Here is a 22,930-nt window from a genome sequence, read left to right as displayed (position 1 = left end):
CAAAAATATCAATTATTACTTTGTGCAGTAAAAAGGAGAAAATGTCTGTATGGGTTGCTATAAATCCTGCACACTAGAATACAGGGAGTCAAAGTATGCTAGTAACTGGACTATTTATCTTGGATTATTTATAGCTTTCAAAAAATTACCAGTTTCTAAGAAATGACTAGTTATACTGGAAGTCATACAGAGTTCTTACCATTGCTTGATGGAAGAGTTTTTTGCTTTACTTTGCTTGATGGAAGAGTTTCAGCCTAAGAGAATTTCAGCTGAAGATATGAAGATATGCCACTAAAACTAACTAACTGGAAGAAAGCTTCAGTGACTTCAATTCCTCCGCCCCCCCTACCCCCCAACCCTACCCCCTGATATTTTGAAATACATCAGATATCCTTTATTCTTCCTAAAATGTATTTATGTAAGCAATTCACCTAAAACAAATTAAGTAACTAGAGAATTCCAGTCTTTCCTGAAGAGTATTCCCCTCAGGCAAGCAAGCAATTGCAGAACTACCCTGTCACAACATATCTCTGTAGAACAGATGATTTACCCTACCTAATAACCAAATGGAGAGAAATTGCCACAAAACTGTTTTCTCATTTCATTTTTTCTCTAACTGATCTAAAAGGTTTGATAAAACACGAGAGACAAGGAGACATGAAAATAAGGTTTCACTAGGGGTTTAACCACTTCACAGAGGAATTAATTAGAACACCCAAGAGGTTTGTGTCACATATCTCTTAATGATTCCAAATAAGAAGTTAATTTTAATTTGCCATCCTCAGAGTACAGCAGGATTCAGAAGAGGGTAAAGTGATGTGTTACTGCATTTTTTTGGGGGTCCACATAAGTAGCCAGATCCCTGTGACACTCTCACCTTCTTCCCACACCTTTGCTGGCCCCTGGGTTAGAACCATCTGTGACCTCCCTCCTTTGGTCTTCTTTAATAATTGTGATGGTACTGTTTCCCCCTGAGAGGTGAAAAACACAGCCAATCCCTCCACCCCACTTATCTTCAGAGGAGGAGGAAGACCAAATATCCCTGCCTCACTGCTCTGGTTCCCCACCAGTAGCTCTTAAGCTCATTGTCTAGACCATCTTTCTCTTTCCTCAGTTTCCACCAAAACCTGATATGCAAAGATATAACCTCACATTCAATCCTTTTACCTGAGGACTCTCAGCCCTTCTTTCCTATTCTTCTTATGTTTTGCAGCTAAACATTATACCACATCTTGTCCACACAAGCTTATACTTTGGAATTTAGGACTTGGCAAACAACTTGGGAAAAAGCTATTGTGACTTCACCTCCTCACTGTGCCAATCCCTTCATCAGGCAGAGGTTCTGCTGCAATTTCAAATCCTTGGGCCTAACACACATCAGTTCCCACACGACAGACACTTATGACTAATATAAGTGGTACCCTCCTTCTGGCAGCGTATAAAAATGATGCTAAAAAGATTCAAGACCAAGGAAGAAGAAACCTTCAGGACAAACACTGTATTGCTTTCAGTGAAAAGCTTAGCATGCTGGTGACTCAATGTAGAAATACATAGGAAAGATTAATATAGCACCACAGACACAAGTTGGTACTACGAGGTTTGCATATAGCAGTTTTAATTATATGATTATCGTGGATGATTAATTAATAGTGAGATACAATTAAAATTATTATATGGTTTCACATATTGTTTTTCTATTTTAATTATAATGAAGTATAACATACACAACTGCATAAAGAATAACTTTTTGTTTGCTTGAAGCTAACTCCCATTATCTTCATTATTCTTCATTCATATCATCATTCATTTGGAATCAGTTGTAGTTTTGGGAGAAAAGTTAAATAGTCTGCCTTTCCCTTCACCTGTGATCCTCAACAGCACAAAAAAAAAAAATAAAAATCAGTATTATCTTTACATAAGTTACAAAATAATTTGCTCTTTAAACTTAGGGAAAAAAAAAATGCAAAAACACAGCATACTAAACTCCTTACCCAAAAATGAATCAAACCAGCTTACCAAAGTTCTGAAGCTAGCAGTAATAACTGCTTGTAACTCCACTTTTCTCCACTATTTCTCCACTTTTACATTACATAATACTTGCTGTTGAACAAGCAAAAAATATTAGAACTTCTTTTTTACCAACATATATAAGATATACAAAATCTGTGCAGTTTCAGGTTGGTAAAGCAGAAAATAGACTGCTCCTGCAAATTGGAATTTTGTATTCCTGCTGATACTGCAAGTTTCCTTCCCTCTGCAGCTCTGCTGAATATTTTAACATCTTTTATGGTATAGATTAAGTAACTACTGATTGTGTAGAAATGTTGCAGCTTTTAAATGTTTAATTGCAGTCTTCAGTACTAAAACTGATTCACAGCCAATGAACAGTGAACCTAAGACAAATGTGAAACATAATAAAAGCAAAAGGTCTGCTAACTTTAAGACTAGTATAGGAAAAATCCTGACCTCTTCATCGTCATAAATAACTGTGTGTAGACAATGCATTTCTGATTTGCATACATTTGTATAAAGAAATATTTCTTAGGGTGGAAAATCTTAACATGAGATTTTCTAACTCATTGTTTTAATATATAATAAATTATACATAATAATGCTTATATTTGGACATTCATGTCTCTAAATGAAGTCCCAAATCTTCATGTTTGCACAGTAGTTCATCGACCTGTCGGTAATTAGTCATTTATTTCTTTCTTAGTTACTTAGTTGCTAATTACTTTAAAAGATGGGCACAAATTGCCTTAGATTTCTTTTTATATTTATTTGTTTATTTATTTTTATCTACATTTTAAAGTATTAGTGTTTTTTCTGCCACATGTAATTTAATCATCAGTGACAAAATAGTTATTAATGAAACACGGCTTTTAATTTAATGTAGAGTCTTCTGCATTAAAAGACTGCAGATTTGTGGAACAGCATCTTTACTTTGAGATCTCTGGGTAGCAGCCTATAAAAAATTGAGATTTGGGTGATATTCTTAAGTAAAAAAGGATTGTGCCTGAGTTGTATCTTGCAACGTATGAAGTCACTCAAAGAGAAAAGTGATGGCCTAGTTGTTATAAAACATTAACGTTCTGATTTAGAAGTCTTTCACATCCATTTTGCACTGCAAAAAATTACTATGTGCAGTACTGAGTAAAATGAAATCAAAGCCACTTATCTTTAAATTAAAGGCAGAAGTATTGGGGAAGAAAGGATTTATTTATTTATTTATTTATTTTGAAAAAGCATTTCTGAGACAGCTTGTCATCTTATGAGAATACACTCGTAACTTGAATGAAGAAAGAAAATAACCCCAGTGAAATGTTAGTTTTTGAAATAACAAAGGTTTTACCTTTCTTTCCTTCTTTCTTTCTTTTTAATAACAAACACACACACAAAAAAGAAACAAAACAAAACAAAAAAATAACAACCATAGTTAGAACCTAGAGTCAGCTCTGATTATAATATTATTTTGTAGCAATGAGATGGGAAAAATTACCAGACTGTTTTTATTTCATTTATTTATTTATTTATTTATTTATTTATTTTATTTTTATAAATAAAAATTTAAAAGGTTATTTGGATGGTCAATATTACTGAAACAGAAAAAAGAAAAAATCTTTAAGGCATCTAGAGAAATACTCTTGCTGTATTTCTACCTCTTCCTCTACTTTCTTTTCAATTCCGCTTCTTCTGATATGTGTCCAGTCAACATCTTGCTTGTATCATCATTCTCTCTGTATTGTGGCAAGACAAGGTTCAGAATAATTTTGAAGACAAATGTCTTTAAAATTATAAAAAAATAAAAATAAAAACAAGCACACAAATAAAAACACCTATGAGAGCAAAGTATAAATAGATCCAAAATAAAATTATAGATGTAACAATATGCAACTGGAGTGTATCAAAGGTAGCTGAAACTAACTTCTATATATACTTTTCTCTGATGAATTCCATCTCTACAGCTCCCATCTTTACAACTGTTCACCCTGTCCAATTTTTACCACCCTGCAAGCTCTTGGTCTTTTTCTCCCACTCTTCCCTCCCACTATTTTCTTTCCTTTATGCTCACTCCCTGGTCTGGGCCCTGGAAGATTGAACCTGACAGCGGGCTGCTGCCGATGCCCCCAGCCTGGTCTGGGGACAGTGCAGAAAGGTGCTAGAAGACAAGCTGCTCTCCTTCATCTGCCCAGCTTTGTATTCATAACAAAAGAATATTTATCTGTTGATGAAGGATTTTTTGGGATGACAGTAATTAGGAAGAAAATACAAAGGAAAAGGTTCAAATGATCAGTGACAAAAGACTCCTGATAGCTTCCAGAAATACTTGTTTCTTAAAGGTATTAGCTTTAACCATATGTAACGGTTTTACTGCTAGCAAAACCCAAACATCTCTGCAAAAAGTTAGCGTCAGTGTTGTGGCTGCTTTCTGGCAAGGGAGAGTAACATGAGGGCTATTCAGCTTGCTGCACTCTCTCAGTAGAAGTTGGAGGGTAAGCGTATTTTACTGAGGAAGAAAGAATGAGGCTTGCTCCATATTTCATTGGAAATTTGGGGGGTGGGGGAGGTATTCTGTTGAGGAAAAAGAATGAGGTGCTATTTACCTATTTTGACACGTACAGAAAGAAACTAAAACTAATAAAATGTCTATAACTAGTTCTTAAAATGGGCTGAAAAAGAATTCTCTTTTTCTCTGAACGAAGACTTTATAGACAAAATACATCAGTTTTAATCTCGGGTACCCACCTAATACTTAAAACACACAAGATTAAAACTGATGTATTTTGAAATCAAGAAATCAAGTGGACCAAAAAGAGGAACTATTCAACTATAAGAATGCTAAAAGAGTAGTTTCTCAATGATAAGTTTGTAGATTTACTTAATGTCACATTTCTATTAACTAATTTGGCATTAAAAATAGTCATTTCCTGATCACAAAGTGTGGAGAAGACCAGAAGATAGCTAGTCTTTCAATACTTAAAGTAGGTTTACATGAAAGATGAAGAGAGACCTTTTATGAGGGCCTTTGTTAATGGTTTTAAATAAAAAGAGTATGGATTTAGATTAGACATAAGGAAGAAATTATATATTATGAGGGTGGTGAGACACTGGAATGAGATGCCCAGAGAGGCAGTTGGATGCCCCATTCCTGGAAGCATTCTAGGCCAGCTTGTGGCTTTGAGAAACCTAATCTAGTGGAAGGTATCCCTGCCCATGGTGGGGAAGGAGTTGGGACTAGACGATCTTTAAGGGGCCTTTTCCAGCCTATTTCATTCTATGATTTTATGACTTTTTCTCCTATTTTTAAAGAGAAAAATTGTCCTTGGAGACTGGACTCATATATGGAGTCAAACAAACTGAATTTTCAAAAGATTAGTAAAAGTTTATGAATTAGGAAAGAAGGAAGAGAGGGAGGGAAGAAGACACACTGTTCCCAAGTGGAATGTTATTTAGTTGAAAATAACAACGAATAAATTAAATTAATTATTTGCTCATTGAAAACATTGAAAACATTTTTAGAGTAATATGTGCCAATATGTGTCAATATGTCAATATGTCAATTCCTGCAAAAGTTGGGAATATTGATTACTATATAACCTTAATTTATATAAATTAATAATATGGTTTAAAAAAAAAAAAAAAAAAAAAAAAAAAAAAACATAAATATATGGTTTTGATCTGTAATTTGCAGAAAATATTAATTTTAATAGATGCAAGGAGATACTAATGTGTTTAGGAGAAATAAAAGTATTATTATGAAAGACTAAAAATAGTGTTCTTTTTTAACTGAGTAAACTGATGTATGGGAAGCTTTTGGAAACTCTCTAGAAAGGTTTATTCATTTATTTTTAGTTAATGAAGAGCTTTTTAAGTTAAAAAGGAAATATGTCTTAAAAGGAAAAAAAAAAAATGAAAAGAAAAAAAAGAGGATATATTATGTCCATTAATAAATTAAAGCTGAAAATTATATATCTCTAAATTTGCCCTAGAGAAATTTCAGTGAGTAGTTGTGTTTTAAAATACACTTCAGTAAATTCACAAAAAATTTGTAATATGGGCATAATTAGAACATTTTGCTTTCTTTTTTTCCACATCTAAGTTCTCATACAGCTTGTCTAGTTCCTTTCCCTTTCCTCTTTCCACCAACACTGTTGAGATGTAAGAAATACTACATTTGACATGAAAAATTTCCAAGGCAGGGAGAGTTAGTTATCTTGGCAAGGCCAAGCTGAGGCAAGCTAAAACTGAAATTTAAGTACAAATATTTAAATCACAAGTTCATAATAATTAAATAAAACATTGTAACTGAGTTTTCAGTATGTTGTGGTTTACCTATTATTTTAATGCTTGGCCTTTACTATTTGGCTTATTTAAATCAAATGCTGTTGTAGACAGATCAGCTTTTGTCTAATAGAAGCTACTTATCCACCATGTCTTCCTGCAACAAACTAATTTTCAAAAGTATTCTAAGAGATAAAACAGCCATAAAACATTCAAAGTTGTTGCCAAGTTGAGTGCATAAAAATAAAATGAATGAAAGAACACAAGGGGAAGGTAATTGATATTTTAATATTTAAAGTATGCTTTTAAATAACTTTTCAAACTTTTTTTTTTTTGCATTTTTTTTTCAGCAAAGTTTAAACAAGTACCTCCGTGTAGTCCTTTTTCAACACAGCCTCTAATTGTCCTTGACACTCTCTATAAATTTAAATTGCAGACAGCATTGCTCCACATAGTCAAAAACTACTTAATTCTTTAGGCAGAGGTACATAATATTTTTACAAAGTCCTTCACACAATGGGAGGGAAATAAAAATAGGGATGGTAGGAAAGTTTTTAAAGGTAGAAAAGAGGCATTAGCTATTAAGAGAAATGACACAGAGAAAATCTCATGATTAATTTGGTAGGCTTAAATATGTATATTTATATTTGTACATAATTTTGGCTAGTGTAATATTCCAAAATTCTCTGGCTTCGATCTTGACTAGATTCTGGTGGGCACTCTAAATAAAATTGATATCAAACAGTATACTGATGCTTGAGAGAACTGAGAGTTGTTAACTTTTATTCATGACTAGTACAGAAGAGTACACATGCCTTTCATCTTCTATGGCCATTTACTAAGTTATCTTTTCTTTTTTTTTAAGTTTCCTATTTAAATATTATATAAAGAATTATGATTGCTATATGATAAGCAAGTATGCATGCACAATACTGTTGCTAAGTGAATACAAAGTTTTTATTTCATATTGTATCATTCTTGCACTTAACATCACAAATACTATATCCTTATGTGTGTATAAGAACTTATGTGTGTATATACTCTACTAAGTATAAAATACATACCCTACCAATGACATTTTGCCTATCCCAATTAATCAAACACTCTGAAAAAAGATGTATCTTTGATTTGTGAAATTTTCCAAGACATTTCCAAAAATATGCTACTTTTTGCTATGCAGCTCATGGATCTATATGTATAAAACTGTAGGAGAATAATCGTTTAAAAAAAAATACTGCTAAGGAAGAGAAAAACTATTATATATTTACTAGGTCACTTTCATATGTATGGAGGAATCCTCTTAAATATTGTGAGAGACAAAATAATTTATTTATCCCCATACTGCATCTTGTGCATAGTTAACATTCATATTTTTTCTATGCAACTCTTTTTAAGCAAGAACTTCTTTTCCTCCCTCAGGAAAAGGCAGACAGCACCAAACATAACAGGACTCCCACTCATTTAAGTTCTGTAGAGACTACTGCAGTTCTGTCTAGAGTCAGTATTGATACCACATAAATAACATTGTCAGTTCATCTGATTGCTGTCTAGTAGATAAAGACTGCATCTTACTCAACAACTATGAATACTATTTAGTCTGAAGGTCCCACAATTTATGTATATTAAACAGTGTTCTGAATACCCTACTGCTCACTTGTGCCTCTGTTTTGGTGAACAGACACTTAATGAAGCAAATCTGAAAACCCTAAAGCTGTCCTGAATGACTTCTTCCATGTCCTTTAGCATAACATAGAGGAAAGCAAGAGCTATAATCTATATAGAATTTATGCAGAGACAAATCTGCAGGGTGCTGATAGAACCTCCTGAAATCCTCCTGCTCCTTTCACAATAGTATAAAAACTGAGAATACATGAGACTGAGAAACTGAAACATGAAAACTGAGAAAGATACTGAGTACATGAAAACTGAGAAAAAAATTGTGACCTTTGAGCATCTGCAGTCCACAGGCAGCACAGCTAGGCTGAGCCTAACAGGCCACTGGATGCTGCTGTTGCTTCAGATTAATGTAGCAGTAAACTCAATAAACTGGCTGCTGAGTCTGTAATTCATGGAGACAAAAAGTTCAGAACAGTACTTTTGCTTAGTTTTAATTACCTTAATCTTATAGTGACTGATGTCATGTTTTCAGAGCATGTACTTTGTGCTCAGGGAAGATCACTTATCAGACAGCACTTGTTTTTTTTTTGTTTGTTTGTTTGTTTGTTTGTTTTTGCTGATACTAGTACCCACCATGTCACCTTTGAACTACTGATTTTGATTTCTTTTAAAGAGAAAGGTGATATTTTTCCTTCAGGTAGAAGCAAAATAAGCAAACAAGCAAACAAACAAAAAACAATTTGTAAAACGCTTGGGCATGCCTCATATTCAAAGTAGAATTGCTCTGTTTTAGATTTTTTTTTTTTTCTGCTCTTATCTCCTTCTACTGTAGTAAGTGTGAGATTAATATCTATTAAGATGAATTATAAATGGAACATGCAGAAGCGGCTGTCTGATAGAATATTAAAACATCTATTTTTTGTGGAATGACTGTCACTATCTGAGAGATTTATGAATACTGAGATATATAACTGAGTTTGATGTGATCAGGTTGGCTACTTTTGCCATTTTATAATAATTGAGTGCTATGCTATTACACAATGCTCTTATAACACTTGTTACACCATTTTTTATCAAAATGTGTTTTCCACAGGAACTAAATATGTATACATGTACATATATATATATATATTATCAAGGATTCTAATTATATTACAGCAAATCTGGAACCTTAATACATGAGGAATACCTCATGTATTAAGGCTATACTTGAATTGCAGAGAAAGAAAAATTCTCTTGATAAACTAACAGGAAAAAAAAAAAAAAAGTAATTTATAAATAAAACCCAATGCTCCTATTACAACGTATTGCTTCTGAAAAGCAAGGAAGGAGAAAGACAGTTCAGCCTGGATAATAGACATAAGTTACAATTATGTTTCTTTTTTCCATGAGCACCAGGGAACTGGACTGGTGCTCTATACGTTACATTCTTTTATTCTTTTCTAAAAATGGCTAAACTTTGTTGGTTAAAAAAGCCAAATGAATTAAACATCTTCAGAAAAAATCCTCTCAACAGTTCCTCTCTCCAAGTTTGATCCCACCACCAAATCAAATTTGGTCAGTAGGTCACTGTTGTTACTTGTACCATCACTTTCTGACATTATTAACAAACCTGTTCTCTCTGATTTGCACTAAAATTAACTGAAAGCCAGTTAAATCAAGCAGACTATTTGCTAAATATATCACATGAAACAAAAAGGATAATTTGTTTAGAGAAGGAAAATACTAACTAAACTGAAACTGATAGAAATAGAAGTGTGAGAAGGGTAAATTTAGTGCAAAATTTTCCCTTCCCCCTCTTGTCTGTATAAAGGATAAGAAGAATAACAATCTAGTTCAGTTAAAGTGTAAACATAACAATTTCTTAACATCATATCTCATGGCTGATGGATCAAAAATTGGTGTTTTAAGTAGCATTCTATCTGGAACAGCTGGTTAATGATAATAAATCAATCAATTAAATCTTGGTCAAAGACAAAGCACAAAAGAAGTTTAAAAAGACTTAAAATATTCATTCATTTCTTCATTTCCAATGAAGAGAAGAATCTTATTGTTACATTTCATGGGAATGGATACATTTTATGAAAAGAAATTAACGCACAAGGTTTCTGAGTTTTGCTTTGTTTGTTATGTTATCCATTGCATTGTGCAAGCATGGCAGTATGGAAACTAGAACTACAGATCTGAATACTGTTTGTTTTCTGTTATGTTTTGGGCAATATCCATTTTCCTGAGAGTGCTGGAAAAGCAAAAGTCAGTTTGTGTGCATATGTGTAATAATTGCTCTCCGTCTCCTCTTTTTCTGTGATAGAATCTGAAGTAGCAGGGAGCTACTAACACTTCGTTCTCAGAACAAGTATAAAGCAGGAACAATCAAAAAGAATATATATTAAGGAATAGAGGAAAGCAATAGATCTCTTGAAATATGTATATTTAGACAAGTCATTAGACAAGACTTCTCCTAAAGACATTTCTTTTAAACATAAAGGAGAGAGATAAAGGTAAAAAAATTGGGAGAGGTTGGCAGTAAAGACTTTCTGCTATCTGATCTCATTTTATCATTACTAGTACATACTTCCCAGTTTCATTTGAACTACTGAGTGATATAATCCTTAAAGAAAACTGTGTATGTATGTGTGTATGTGAATAATACCCATGCACAGATTGATTTTGGGAAGAAACTATAACAATTTTTCTTTAAAATATTTAGCCATTGTTTTTCAGGTAAATGTACAATATTCACAGAAATCTGAATCCTGGACAAAGGAATTAGGTTAAGTGGATTGCACATTCCTTTTCAAATTTTATTATCTTGGAAACTGTGACAATGAGTAATATGTTTATCAGGATTGGGAAATAAAAACTGATTTTTAGGTATCATTTAGATTTAATCTATTATCACTTCTGACTCAAGTACACTTTCCATGTTTTTAATACTAACCTCCTTTAACAAGAAAATAATGAGATTTATTGCCATACTGAAGATTCATATATAATGAGAATCATGCAATTGTATTCACAAATCATTCTGCAAGATCATCACAGATGGGAAAAATCAGCTTGTTTTCTTTAGCTTTTTTCCTGAGTTAAAAGACAGTGTCAGTCTTGTTTGATAATGTTTTCAACTGGACTGAGATTTTACTCCTTGAGTTTTTACATCAATGAGAGAAAAATATTGCTTTGCTTTCCATAATGTCAATGTATTTTCCTTTAAAATATACAGGAAAATATTATTTATACTTTAATAACAAATTCTTAATGTACTAATTCTCTCTTACATTATTAAGCTTGAGTTCAGATTTTTTTACTAGACATTACACAGAAAAATTAAGGAGGGAAGATGGGAAACTTTTGGAAGACGTTAAAATCAATATATCCTCATTTTTAATCTTTCTTAATTAAAGAAGCAATAATCACAGAATTTAACAAGTTACAGAGGAGGGAAGTTTGGACATTTGCATGGATGTTATTAATAGCAAAGAGATTCAGGCGCTCAGAAACTTTAAGGAAGGAAATAATTTAAAGCAGCTTTAAGGAAATTGTGTGAAAAGTTCCATACATAATCTGAAACAGCATTTACAAATAGCACTTTTTCTATGGAATGAGCTTTTTCTATGGAATGAGACAGTGGAATGAGCTTCAAATTTTCTTATCAATTCATGCTGAATCATTATCAATGTATTTAGTTCCTGAGGATTTACAAAACGATATTAATTCCCAAAAATTTTTAAATGGGAGATCTAACAAGAATAATCAAACGAGATCTTTGCCAAACAGAAAAGAGGAACTTTAACTTCAGTGAAATTAGAGAGTAATACTGTTTTTAAAATGTTCTAAATTGATGTGGCCCAATTTTAGAGGCTGATGTTCCATCTAATTGCTAAAATAGAGAGAAAAAATACTTGATTTAAAGTTACTTGATAGATAACTGCATATTAGATAACAGTACAAATTTTCTATTTGTTTGCAAAAAAATGTATTTGACTTTTGAAAGACTCCCAAATTATTATTTATAGCAATGCTTAAATAAAGAACTTAACTGAACAAAGAGTTAACTTCTGGATCCTTTTCAAAACTCGGCAATGACACATTTCTTCAGCAAGGCTTTAGAATAAAATTTCTTGTTTTTAGCTTTTGCACATATTATGTATCTTTAAAATATTATTGATAAAACTTTGGCTATGAAGTACTATTGAAGATAAAGCAGCTGTAGTATTGGGTAGAAGTATTTACTTAATAAAATGCTTTTAAATATTTGCTTAAGAAAATAAAATAAAAATATCAACTGTCTTGGTAAAAGGATAGTTTATGTCATGTCATATAAACCTGGATAATTACAGAATAACAGAATCATCTAGGTTGGAAGAGACCTCAAGATCATCGAGTCCAACCTCTGACCTAACACTACCAAGTACTCCACAAAACCATAACACTAAGCTCTACATCTAAACATCTTTTAAAGACCTCCAGGGATGGTGACTCAATCACTTCTCTGGGCAGCCCATTCCAATGCCTAACATCCCTTTCAGTAAAGAAGTTTTTCCTAATATACAACCTAAACCTCAAATGGCACAACTTTAGCCCATTCTGCCTCATCCTATCACCAAGCACATGGGAGAATAAACCAGTATCCACGTTGTTACAGCCTCCTTTAAGGTACTTATAGAGAGCGATAAGATCACCCCTAAGCCTCCTCTTCTCCAGGCTGAACAAGCCCAGCTCCCTCAACAGCTCCTCATAAGACTTGTTCTCCAGACCCTTCACCAGCTTTGTTGCCCTTCTCTAAACTTTCTTGAGCATCCCAATGTCCTTTTTGTAGTGATGGGCCCAAAACTGAACACAGTACTCAAGGTGCGGCCTCACCAGAGACGAATACAATCACTTCCTTAGCTCTGCTGGCCACACTGCTTCTTATACAAGCCAGGATGCTGTTGGCCTTCTTGGCCACCTGAGAACACTGCTGGCTCATATTCAGCCAACTATTGACCAATACTCCCAGATCCTTCTCTGCCAGGCAGCTTTCCAACCACTCATCTCCCAGCCTGTAGCTCTGCTCTGGGGTTATTGTGCCCCAGGTGCAGGACCAAGCAATTGGCCTTGTTGAACTTCATACAGTTGACCTCAGCCCATTGGTCCAGCCTATCCAGATCCTCCTGCAAAGCCTTCCTACCCTTGAGCAGATTGTAGAATTCCTCATCAGTCTCCTCATCCTGGTTCAGCGGACTATAACAGACCCCCACCAGGATGCTTGCCTTGTTGGCCTTCCAACAAGGAAGATCTTAATGCATAAGGACTCAACGTTATCATTCCCAGTTTTGAGTTGCATGACACCAAAACATTCTCTAATGTAGAGAGCCACACCACCACCCCTTCTGTGCTGCCTGTCCTTTCTGAAGAGCCTATAGCCAGACATTGCAGCACTCCAGTCATGAGAGTGGTCCCACCACGTTTCCGTGATGGCAACCAAGTCATAAGTTGCCTGCCACACAATGGCTTCCAGCTCCTCCTGTTTGTTGACCATGCTGCGTGTGTTAGTGTAGATTCACTTCAGTTGGGCCGTTGTCTTCTCCCCCAGCTCTGACGTTGTTCCCCCCAGGACACCTCTAAGGAGCCTTATTGCATCGCCGTCCCCCTTGTTACCTAGTTTAAAGCCCTCTCAAGGAGCCCTGCTGGCTCCTGGGCTAAGATCCCTTTTCCCCTTGGAGATATGTGGGACCCATCTGCAGCCATCAGGCCGGGTGCTGAGTAAAGTGCCCTGTGGTCAAAAAAACAATTTTTTTTGTTTGTTTGTTTTTGGCACCAGCCTCTGAGCCATGTGTTCATCAGGTGGACTTTCCAGGTCCTCTCTGTACCCCTCCCCCCTCCCTGCCACTGTAGGGATGGAGAAAAACACCACCTGTACTCCCACTCCATCTACTAATGGCCCAAGTCCCCTAAAATCCTATTTGATAGCCATCAGGCTTCTCTCAGCAATTTCATCACTGCCAGCCTGAACTATCAATAGAAGATACTAATCAGGGGAGTGAACTAGGTTAGGAAGGTTTCTGGCAATGTCCCTGACCCGGGCGCCAGGGAGGCAACAGACTTCCCTACAGATATGGTCAGGCCAACATACAGGGCTCTCTCTTCCCGAGAAGGGTGTTGCCTACAATTAGTACCCTTTCTTTCTTAGTGGAGGTGGTCTTAAATTGCGGAGTCGACGTCCTTACCCTAGGAATCCTCCTGGGTGTACTTTCAAGCTCATCCTCACCCACCAGTCTCTCAAGCTCCAAAGCCTCAAACCTGTTGTGTAAGGGTACCTGGAAAGGTGAGACAGGTAGGGAGGGGGGTTCCCTGTGATGCCAAGCAGGGACCTGTTTCCATTCCTCTGCATCTCCTAGGTCCCCTCCCTCTGCCCGACAGTGACAAGGCAGAGGATCAACCCCCATTTGGGGTGTCTCACCCAAGCGTCTTTCCTTCAGGCCTGGCAGGGAGTTGCTCCTCCTTAAGCTCTGCCACCAGGCTGAGCAGGTCATCCACCTGCTCACACCTCATACAAACGGTCTCTGCCACCCTCAGAAGGCAGCAACAGGGTCAGGCACTCCATGCATCCAGAGACCTGACCTGCCGCATTATCAAGCGGTCATTCAGTCTGGGTTGCCACAGACTTTCTAGAAAGAGCTTTCTGCCTAGTGGAGACCATGGTGGTTTAGCTATAGGTAGACAGCCAGTAGATGAGCTGTTCTTCTGAGTGGGGAAGGATGCTCTGCCTTCTCCAAGTGCACCCTGCCCACACAAACTGCCACGTCCTGTCCTACTGATGCACCACTCCTTGTTTGCCTGTCCTGTTCACTGCGCTCCTGGTCACTCGTGCTCCATAGAGGCTGCCTTTGAACAGCAGGGGAGGGGATGCTGCTGGCTGTGCCTGCACCTTGTCAACCTCCTTCAGTAGGGCCTGCCAGGTCCTGGCAGCTCCCTCGGCTTCCACAAGTGGCCTTGATGCTGGAAAAAAATGTCCTGCTCACCTCAACCCCCCGCTCCACTGAAGAACACAACTGCTCCAGAGACAATTGCCTCAGGAAACTCCCAGGGAAACAGATATAAACCACAACTATAAATCATAGTCATAAGAGGAAAATTCAATTTAAATGTTTAGGGGGTTTCTACTCAGAAATTAAAATTCACTCACTGAAAATGAAGAAAAAGCTTTCAGGATATACCTCCTTAGAATTGCAGACCTATTTATAAATCTTAGAGCAATACACGTTTTAATGGGTTAATTGTAGGACATACTTGATTAAAATAATAATTATTTATTCATCATACTCTTGCAGGATACAGAATTTTTGCTTTGTTTTTAATTTTAAAATAATAGCTAATTTTCATATAAAAATATTAATGTTTTTGGTTTATGAATCCTATTACATGATTGTCTGCAAGCTTGGATGAATGAAAGTTTTGTTTGTTTGTTTTCTGCTGTGGGGTCATTTGCTTCTGTGTGAATTCTTTCCTGTCTGTTATATTAGCTATTACCACTGTCCTTCTTTATATCATTTCCAAATCTCTTTGGCTGAAATGAACTATAGAAGCAAAAATATTTCTAGAGGTAATGGAACATTTGTTTATATTTTTTAATTTCCCATCTGCAAGGGTAGAAAAGGACTGAAAACAAAACTTGGAACAAAGCTTGTGCAAGGCACAAACAGACAATCTTAATTATCACAAATATACTCTAAATCAGAGAATTTCACATTTTCTTTGGAAATATTTCCCAAAGTATTGAGGAGATTAGAGTCAATAACAGGTACGTTTTAAAATCACAAGGTGTATCATTTGACCAAACACTTTCTTCCTTAACAGCATTATTTTACTTCTGCTTATTATCTTCTCTCCAAAGTCTCTTCTGCTATTTAGGTAATTCAAGCACACTATTTTTGTTCTGCTAATGGGGTAAAGAAAACCTGAAGACAAAATAAACACATTGGACATTTATTGCTGTAAGTTATAAGCTAGATCATAAACTAAATTGAATTAGTAAATACTTCAGTTACAATAGAATAGTATAGAACAGTTTCAGTTGGAAGGGACAAAGATCATCAAGTTTAACTGTCTGACCACTTCAGGGCTAACCCAAAGTTCAAACACGTTAAAAATACGTTATCCAAATGCTTCTTGAACATTGATAAGTGTGGGACATCAACCACATCTCTCTCTAGGAAGCTCATTCTAGGAAATGTTTGATCATGCTCAAGGTAAAGTTTTTCCTAATATCGAGTCTGAACGCACCCCAGCCCAATCTTGTGCCATTCCCATGCATCCTATCACTAGATATTAGGAAGAGAAGATGAGCACCTCCGTCTCCACTTCCCTTCCTAAGGAAGTTTAAAGAGAGATGAAGTCAACTCTTAGCTTACTGTTCTACAGACTAGACAAACTAAGTGTCTTTGTGTTGCTCTTGATGGTATTTATTACCATTAGTTACATTTTGGTAACATACTTGATGCAAAAAAAAAAAAAAAACACAAAATGACCATGCTAGTTTTAGAGTTAAAGTATTTCAAAGGCAGCCTTAACAGACAAGTCTTTCAGTCATTTTGGAATAAATTTTAGGAGAGTTACATTGAAACCCAATACCCCCGTGAAATAAGAACCTGACAATCATTTGACCTATCCTTTTATTTTTTTTTGGTTATGATTCAAACCTTTCAAATACCATATCAATTCAGATTTTAAATTCCTCAAATAATCTAATTTATTTTCACTTGTAAGAGGTAACTGATTTATTTAAGGATTGATCCAAAATATATTGAAGATGATGAAAAGCTTTTCATTGATTTCTGAGGGTTTTGTATCAGGCTTTTGATAATCAGTTCTTGAGTCACTTCAATTTGGCTTACTATATAACCTGGGAAAGAGTTTGAGTGCTTATTACTCTAGTGAACAGATCACTGTAGAAAGTATTTTCTCTTTGGGGGCAGTAAAGATTAAGAAATTAATTTTTTATGTTTTCTGTTGTTCTTTCTGAACAGAAATCAAATTTGTAAACCATTTTTTTTTCTACTTTCAACAACTGTATAGCTTTGTTCTCCTGAAGTCTGTACTTCCTTCTTACTAAACCGTGTTTCCCATTACTTTCTTGGGTGGAAGGAGTATCTGTTCTGTGTACATGTTTGTGTTACAGTGTTAATAGCTGGATGAGAGGCTTTCAGTAATAGGGGCCCATAGATCTGGAAGCCAGAATCTGGATATAGCAGGCTGTGTATGTGTTTCCTTTGGGAACATGAGTCCTGTGTATATGCATTTATATATGTGCAATTCATTACAAACTTGAAGTCAGAATAATCAGAAGGTAACTGCTGAGTAGAATAAGAACTCTAGGAGCCTGCTAACAAAGAATGTTGGAAAGACCAGGGGTGTGAAATTCAGCAACACGGAAGTCCACAGGTCTTGTGCAGCAACTGGAAAAATGTGTGTGGATGCATGTGTTTACGTGTGTGTGTGTGTTTCTAAGTCTATCAGAACTTGGGGGTATCATTTGTCATGGTTTAAGCAACAATGATACTTTTCTACCACACTAATCAACAAGTAAAATTTTCAATAAATGTTTTTTCTCTAGTAGCACATCTTCCATGCCACTCCAAATTGGAAATGAGAGCACAACACTAGTGGGCAACAGCCCAGCTGTATGGAGAACTTCACCACCATAACAACATTCTGCTAGACCCTCAACGTTTAGTACAGTTATTTCAGCTATGGTCTTAGGCAGTGGCCTCTGGCCACTAGAATATCTTAAGGAAAATAGTAAGAAACAATACCAATTCTCCCACACATAGTTTAATTTTTTTCAATAGCTGTAATACAATAATATTATAAGCTAATAATACATATATATAATTTGTATAATAATGTAATATTTTAAAACTGTAATATAATAATATATGTAATATAGTTAACATATACATAATTTTAAGTGAAAAAATGGAAAAAAAAAAAAAAAAGAAGAAGTTTTATTCTAAGTCCAGGAGGTACCCTGCAACACCTTCAACAAATGCAAACATGTTTTCATTTCCTCTTCATGTGAACATGAACATCTTTAGTTTTGCCAGGAGGATGTTCCAAATCACAAGGCAATAGAAGTGCCCGGATCAGGTAAATGTCTTTTCTTCCTGTTCATATTGGTCCTCCCTTAGCGATAATATACACAACAGAGTCCCAGGTTTAAGTGAAGAACGAATATAAGAAATAAACTATTGATTAGGACTGACAGAGGACAGCCTTCAGTGCAGCTTTCTCTTCTTTACGTACATGTAAGTAGGTTTTGCCTCAGTTTCTGCCTGTCTGGGTAAGCACCCTAGCAGAACTGACTTGTTCTGGTAGAAAAACAGTGACCAATACTAGCTAGGTAGGTACCATCAAACAACAGAGTTTAAGAGAGAACTCTAGGAATAGACTTTGACTTAACACAGTTGTCATTTGCCATAGTACAGGTGTCCTTTTATATGAGATACTGAGATACTAAGACATTTTTGTGGAGGAATGACATATATCACAGCTCACAGAAGAGAACTAGACTGGTCGTTGGAAGCCAGGCAAGTGGCACTAGACATTTAACTGTAGTCAAAAAAAAAACAAAACAAAACAAAACAAAACAAAACAAAAAAACTAGAGGATAATAACATGACTTCTTTTTTTTTTTTTTTTTTTTTTTTTTTTTTTTTTTTTTTCCCTGATTAAATCTCTGTTAACTATAGAAGAAGTTTAGAGGCCTTGTTTGCATACTGATTCCTAAATCTAAGAGTCTTGATATCAGATCTTACCTGAATGCTCTCTAAAGTAAGCTTTTACATTTGTGGTAGTTTACATGTGGGGGACTTACCTGATAATCAGCAAAGAGAAATATACACACATAATGATTGATCCATAACCTTATCATGCAGACTTCTAACGCAGATCAGAACTGCCTCTCTATTTCTTTCTGTTGGCTATTAAAACAAAATAAGGGTCAGGATGTTTCTTAAGCTTTGGAGTCTAGTGCCATTGCAGATGGATTGAACATTTGAAACATCCTCATGGGTTGACAAGTATGGCTCTGAAAGATGAAATCAGCTGAAGTGATGATGAAAGCTAAGGGAAATTTTCAGAGTTCAAAATAACATTAAACATTTATAGGCAATTGAATCCAAAGAAGCTGACTCAGGTATAGATTTAAGTGAGCTAAGTCCCACTTCCTCTTTTCTGTATAATCAAGCTATATTTTTGTTGTTGTTGTTGTTTGTTTATTTGATTTTCCTTGTTAAAGAACTACTCAATTTAGATATTGTCTCAATGAGGTATTATTCTGGTGAAATAAACAACTACTCTGTGCAAATTACTTCTGAGGGATTTTTGTTTGTTTTCATTTCTTACTTGGCTTATTATGTCCATAATTGTGGAGAAAAATAATAATAATAAAAATATATAGAAAACTGTGAAGTTCTTTAAAAATGTATTTTGTTTTCTCAATAATATCTGTGAAGGCACAACTTAATTTCTGGAATATTTCTAGCCTCTAAGAAGAAAAAAAAAAAAAGGTGTCATTGTTGCTGCTGCTGCTGTTTTTTTGTTTGTTTTACATTGAGTTTGGTTTTCTTTTGTTTTACAATTACAAATGCCAATACTGATAATAATGCAAAGCGTTTGAACTCAAGAATGGTAGAAGCAGAAGCAGAAGCAAAAATTAATTTTCATCTAAATATATACATTTTAATTCTTCTCTGACATAAGTGACAATATGGCATGAATTCAAAATTACAATAAATAAAAAAAAAAAAGCTGTATATATATTCACAGAATCACAGAATCACGGAATTGTCTAGGCTGGAAGAGACCTCAAGATCATCGAGTCCAATCTTTGACCTAACACTAACAAGTCCTCCACTAAACCATATCATTAAGTTCAACATCTAAACGTCTTTTAAAGACCTCCAGGGATGGTGACTCCACCACTCCCCTGGGCAGCCCATTCCAATGCCTCACTACCCTCTCAGTAAAGAAGTTCTTCCTAATATCCAACCTAAAACACCCCTGGCACAACTTTAGCCCATTCCCCCTCGTCCTGTCACCAGACACAAGGGAGAATAGACCAACCCCCACCTCCCTACAGCCTCCTTTAATGTACTTATAAAGAGCGATAAGGTCACCCCTGAGCCTCCTTTTCTCCAGGATGAACAAACCCACCTCACTCAGCTACTCCTCGTAGGACTTTTTCTCCAGACCCCTCACCAGCTTCGTCGCCCTTCTCTGTTCTCACTTGAGCACCTCCATGTCCTTCTTGTAGTGAGGGGCCCAAAACTGAGCAGAGTACTTGAGGTACGGCCTCACCAGAGCTGAGTACAAGGGGACAATCACTTCCCTAGATGCTGCAGGAAGAACGGCCGAAAATACGACAGACACTAGTGTGGTCAGATCATGCTCCATCTTATTACCCGAGTACCCTGCCTTTTATAGTGAACTTAACAAGGGTGGATAGTGTCTCACACAAGATTATTGGTCAAAAGCACTCAGACAAACAACTGCAAGAAAACAACCCCCTTGTGATTAGCAGTCATGTAGACCTTGTCCTTGAAGCCAGCTGCTGGTAACAATATTTTTCTAAATTCCTCAGTTGGGTGATGTGGGAACACTGTCATGGGAACTTCTCATAGTTGTCCTGGTAGCTTAGTTTGCTCAGCTGCAGCAAGCCATGGGATCTTTGCTGTTTCAAAAATCCCTAAACACCTAGACCTGCTGGCCACACTGTTTCTTATGCAAGCCAGGAAGCTGTTGGCCTTCTTGGCCACCTGAGAACACTGCTGGCACATATTCAGCCAACTATTGACCAATCCTCTCAGGTCCTTCTCTGCCAGGCAGCTTTCCAACCACTCATCTCCCAGCCTGTAGCTCTGCTCTGGGGTTATTGTGCCCCAGGTGCAGGACCCAGCAATTGGCCTTGTTAAACTTCATAGAATAGACCTCAGCCCATCGGTCCAGCCTTTCCAGATCCTCCTGCGGAGCCTTCCTGCCCTTGAGCATAATGACACACGCACCCAACTTGGTGTCAACTGCAAACTTACTGAGGGTGCACTCAATTCCCTCATCCAGATCATCGATAAAGTTATTAAAGAGGACTGGCCCCAGTACCGAGCCTTGGAAAACGCCACTAGTGACTGGCCTCCAGCTGAATTTGACTCCATTCACCACAGCAATTTGGGCCTGGCTATCCAGCCAGTTTTTAACCCAATGATGTGTACACCAGTCCAAGATATGAGCAGCCAGTTTCTTGAGGAGAATGCTGTGGGAAACAGTGTCAAAAGCCTTGCTGAAGTCAAGGTAGACCACATCCACAGACTTTCTCTCATCCACCAGGCGCGTCACTTTGTCATAGAAGGAGATCAGGTTCGTCAAGCAGGACCTGCCTTTCATAAACCCATACTGACTGGGCCTGATCACCAGGTTGCCCTGTAAATGCCGCATGATGACACTCAAGATAATCTGCTCCATGAGCTTCCCTGGTACTGAGGTCAAACTAGAAGGCCTATAGTTTCCCGGGTCTACCCTCCGGCCCTTCTTGTAGATGGGCGTCATGTTTGCTAGCCACCAGTCAACTGGAACCTCTCCTGATAGCCAAGACTGCCAATAAATGATGGAAAGTAGCTTGGCCAGCTCATCTGCCAGTTCTCTCAGTACCCTTGGGTGGATCCCATCTGGCCCCATCGTCTTGTGCACATCCAAGTGCTGTAGCAGGTCGCCAACCATTTTCTCTTGGATTATGAGATCCATGTTATTCTCCCCATCCCCTTCCACCAGCTCAGGGTACTGGGTATCCAGAGAACAGCTGGTTTTGCCAATAAAGACTGAGGCAAAGAAGGCATTAATCACTTCCACCTTTTCTTCATTTTTTGTAACTAAATTTCCCCCCGCATCCAGTAAAGGATGGAGATTCTCCTTAATCCTCTTTTTTGAGTTTATGTATTTATAAAAATATTTTTTGTTATCTTTGACAGCAGTAGCCAGTTTGAACTCCAGATGAGCTTTGGCCTTTCTAATTTTGTCCCTGCACAGCCTTGCAACATCCTTATAGTCCTCCTGAGTGGCCCACCTTCTTTTCAAAAGATTTTAAACCCTCTTTTTTCTCCTAAGATCAAGCCACAATTCTCTGTTCAGCCAGGCTGTTCTTCTTCCCCGACAGCTTGTCTTTGGACTTGTGGAGACAGACCACTCCTGAGCCATTAAGATTTCCTTCTTGAAGTGCGCCCAGCCTTCCTGGAATGCTCTGCCCTTCAGAACCGCCTCCCAAGGGACTCTGCCAACCAGTGTCCTGAACACCTCAAAGTCAGCCCTACGGAAGTCTGTTGAGGGATTTCTTGAAACAGCAAAAATCCCATGGCTTGCTGTAGCTGAGCAAACCAAGCTACCAGGGCAAGTATGAGAAGTTCCCATGACAGTGTTCCCACATCGCCCAATTGAGGAATTCAGGAAAATATTGTTACCAGTAGCTGGCCTCAAGGACAAGGTCTATCTTGTGACTGCTAATCACAAGGGGGTTGTTTTCTTGCAGGTGGGGTTGTTTTCTTGTAGCTGTTTGTCTGAGTGCTTGTGACCAATAATCTTGTGTGAAACACTGTCCACCCATGTTAAGTTCTCTATAAAAGTTAGGCTATTCGGGCAATAAAATGGAGCATGATCTGACTCTACTGGTGTCTGTCATGCTTTCGGCCGTGCTTCCTGCAACAGAAGTCCAATACAGTGGTTTTACTGTTCCCCTTCCTGGCTTCTCCAAGAAGGGAGAACTCTACCATTTCATGGTTACTCTGCCCAAGACAGCCCCTGACTACTACATCTACCACCAGTCCTTCTCTGTCTGTGAAGAGAAGGTCTAGCGGGGCACCTCCTCTGGTAGGCTCACTAACCAGCTGCATCAGGAAGCTATCTTCCAAGCTCTCCAGAAACCTCATAGACTGCTTTCTCTGGGCTGTGTTGTGCTTCCAGGATATATCTGGGAAGCTGAAGTTCCCCACGAGAACAAATGCTGGTG

Source organism: Aythya ferina (assembly GCF_964211825.1).
Source record: "Aythya ferina genome assembly, chromosome: 1".
Classification (NCBI taxonomy): domain Eukaryota; kingdom Metazoa; phylum Chordata; class Aves; order Anseriformes; family Anatidae; genus Aythya; species Aythya ferina.
The sequence above is the reverse complement of the archived record's forward strand: the minus strand, read 5'-3'. Positions refer to the sequence as shown.